The sequence below is a fragment of the Palaemon carinicauda genome, chromosome 41 (assembly GCF_036898095.1).
Source record: "Palaemon carinicauda isolate YSFRI2023 chromosome 41, ASM3689809v2, whole genome shotgun sequence".
Lineage (NCBI taxonomy): Eukaryota > Metazoa > Arthropoda > Malacostraca > Decapoda > Palaemonidae > Palaemon > Palaemon carinicauda.
The window spans coordinates 11,696,127-11,699,834 of NC_090765.1; the positions used below are offsets into that span (position 1 = coordinate 11,696,127).

The following is a 3,708-nucleotide window of genomic DNA, read 5'->3' on the forward strand; positions in this document are numbered from 1 at the left end:
GCGGTGAAAAGACATTCTCTCTTCCAATGAAAATAATTAAATGGCGAAATTATTAATCTCACACTCATTTTCTAAAAAAAAAAAAAAAAAAAAAATAAATAAATAAATAAATAAATAAATAAATAAATAAATAAATAAATGTCCTTGTTACCCAGTCTAATCCTGTTTCAACTACATTCAAGTGGGTAAGCTCTCCGCTGATTGCAAATTAAATCACATGAAAAATACTAATATAAAACAGTATCTTACCTTTCGCATGTACTGGCGAGTTATTACACTGACAAGTCATGGCAACTTTTCTAGAGCTCATCTACAGAAGTCAAGGCTCATCTCATAATAACCCCTATAACAAAAGAGAAACATGAATTAATAATGTTTTGAGTAAACAATATATGTGGTTATTAATGTGTTGCTGGTTAACATGATTATGATCTTATCACTGGGTTCTAATTTACAATAAAACTGTAACACAAGACACTAGAAAAATTTAGTTCATTACTTTTCTAACAATATGGAAAAACTATTTTAAAACGGTTTTGATGTCAGTAAGGCAAAGAGGGTGCGCAAACAATGATATAATTACAGGATTACAAGCAAAACAAGTAAAAGTACTAAAGTATAAAAAGGTAAAGTGCTTAGAATATTAACCTGAGGATCACCAGCGATTGTAGTAACTATGGTGCCCGTAAACAACAACTCTTTCCAATCGATTAGTTAAAATTCAATAATACTAATAATTATCAGCTAGCTTCAAGTTACATTCAAGTTCCAAGTACATCATGATCAACACGGCCAAAACCAGTACTAAAGTTAACACCATTCATACGAACTTTACGACTAGAATCTAGGAATTTCTGTACAACACTGTACATTTCAAGAAGCGGATCACATGCACCAATGCTCTGACAAAAGGCAAACTGCAAACCTGTGTAAATTCTGTTACAATCAAAATATGCACTTGAAGGCTTTGCCATTCGAAGCTCAAAACAAGGATAACAGGTCAGTAGTAATCGAGGGCAAAGAGAAAGTCTTCAAGCTAGATTGCAAACAATAACGTAAAATTAAAGAGCTTGAAAAAAATCTAACAAACAGAAAGGAAAATACTATTTCCCTCAACAGCTACAGAAGTCAAGTAAAGATTGATAATTTCACGAGACTCGTAGGTTTACCTTATGGAGCACATGCATGATGCCAAACACATCAGTTATGCTTTCTTTCAAGCAGGGAATGAGCTATCAGGTTAAATTTAAGGATAAAACGCCAAAGGATTTCTTCAATGACCAAATTGTATATATCTTCAGCTTTAGCATAAACTATATGAACAGCTATTAGCATATTTATTCAAAGTGAAATCTGATCTTTTAATCTACTAAAATTTAGAAATCTCTTGTTTCTTTAAATAAACCAATCTTTGTCCTCGATACGGCAGTTATATAATACAGTAACTCGACAATGTTACATCTCAAATGAGTAATAACGGATGCCCTACTTGATGTAAAGACAAACGAATTTTTATTTTCAACCCTACTCTTGCTACCATTGCGTGAACGCATTGTGAATAGAAATAACAAAAGCTATTTATTTCAATGGCTAAAACCAGATAACAATGTACAATCATTACTATAAAAAACCTATCTATCAGGAATTATGGATTTCAACTTACAAAAATTTTACACCCCAATCACTTTAAAAGTACCTTGAAGACAATCAATTATGCTTATAACAACCAATATTTGACGCCTGATGTAATGATATAAACATCTTTACAGGTTCTGTTGCATATAATGGCCACCATGAGTTCTGATATGATACATGAAAAAACATTAAATCTGGCTTATGTTACATTGTTAACCAGTCGCCTAGCGAATTCACGAAACGTATGAACAATGCCAATCATTAAAAATGAAGAGTAAATTGACTATTCCCTAGTATCACTTAATGTTAGACCCAAACAAAAAGAACTTCCGGTGTCGCCTTCTGCTGAGATCAAACTGGTAAATTTATTCACATATAGAACCTCTTTATTACTATCGAGCTCATCACAATTAACTTATAACGATACTATTAATACACTAAAGCTATTTCAGTTAAAAAATGCCATTGTTCCATTATAGCCATCTTCTGTTAAAAGAAATCATATATCCAATGAAAATAAATACGAACCTTGATTAAGATAACATTCTACCCTTAAACTATTTACACGAAAGTGAAGTGATTATTGTAAAATTTTGTGGCCAATCAAAATCCTTTTTCTTTTTCTTAGGAAAAAACATTTATCTTTATTTTTTGCCTAACCAAGGAGAAACATCACTGCTTCTATGAATCTAATCTATACCATTACCTAAACAAATCATCTTGTAAAAATCAGCATTTGAGATATTTCCTGCTTCCTGTTAGCATGCCAAGAACATTGTCTTCTTCATTTAATTTCCAAACTAAAAAAAAAAATATGTTATATATACAAGTTAGTTTTTTTTAATAAAAACATTATTATTACATCTTGTAGTTAAACTGCGTTACAGTCAATTGTCTCCACAAGGTGCTGTAGGCTAACATTTCAATAGGAAGTCATTAGAACTCTTACCTTCAAATCATAAACGTACTGTAGGTCCTTAAACAAGTCAAGTGGCTTCAATTTCACTCAAACTGGTTGTTGACAGCAGTGTCCCTAAAAACTGAAACAATTAAGAAACTGTTAATAACAACATATAACTCCAGTTTACCTTTACTTGTTTGGTAAAACTGGAAAATAAATGTCTGCGTAAATGAGAGAGAGAGAGAGAGAGAGAGAGAGAGAGAGAGAGAGAGAGAGAGAGATTCATGTTTCATGTATCATTACAATTGACATCAAACTTTAACATCTATTATAAAAAACTGATTTTCTTAAATAAAATCGAAATCATTTTAAAGTTACCTATGTCATCTCATTAAACATGACTCAATGAATTTCTTAGTGAAATTAAATTATATATCATGAACAAAACTGAAAACCAAAGAATACTTTAATAAATTACCTTTTAAGGTTCAGCTGTTTCTCCGTCGGAGCTGTCGATGATGGAGTCCTTGCAATCTGGAGCAAAATAGCCAAGACAAGAAAGCTTTCAAACCTAAACAGCAGCTGCCCTATTGCGCTTAATTAATTACATATTAAAACCCCTTTTAGGTTCGGCCCCGCCCCCCTCCCAACGCATAAGCGCAGAAAAAAAACCGCACGATTCTAAGCTTTACCTAGGCTCAGCGCAGTGATTCTACAAAGCAATGCAGCATTATAAAATAAATTAAAACCACATACCTCGTGCGAATCCTATAGATGGTTGGGAGAGACTTTGACCCCATCTGATTCCATGAAAGTAGCTTCGATTACGTTAATATCTTTGTTCACTTTGTTAGTGAAGTTGGTAAGCAAAGTTGGCACGCTACGAGCATTTCCTCAAAAGGGGTCAAGTCCCTGGGAACACTTACCCCCTCATTGGGTACAGAGCTGGAAGAAAAGAAAATAGTAATTAATCCTGGTAGTTGGCAATAAAACATATTTCAGTAATAAAAAGCATCGAAAAATCTAAATGTTAAAGAGCTTAAAAATTTCAAGATACTCTAATATTATTTTGGTAATACTACTTTTTGGAAGCAAAACGCTATTAGACGATTATTTTTTACCACCAAAGAGAATAGGTAATAGCATTAAAAACTTAGAAACCTCCAACAGTT

The 3,708-nt window shown here is 32.6% G+C and overlaps 1 long non-coding RNA gene across 1 annotated transcript in view; it reads right to left on the reverse strand.

Annotated features, from left to right (window-relative positions):
• LOC137632630 (uncharacterized) overlaps nucleotides 1-2,721 on the reverse strand; it is an 806,964-nt gene extending 804,243 nt beyond the window's left edge. Inside the window, exons 1-2 of the long non-coding RNA XR_011042067.1 lie at nucleotides 2,585-2,721; nucleotides 250-343 (exon numbers count right to left, since the gene is read on the reverse strand). This is a non-coding gene — a long non-coding RNA (uncharacterized lncRNA). The remainder of the gene's footprint in view (nucleotides 1-249; nucleotides 344-2,584) is intronic.
• Nucleotides 2,722-3,708: the final 987 nt, after the last annotated feature.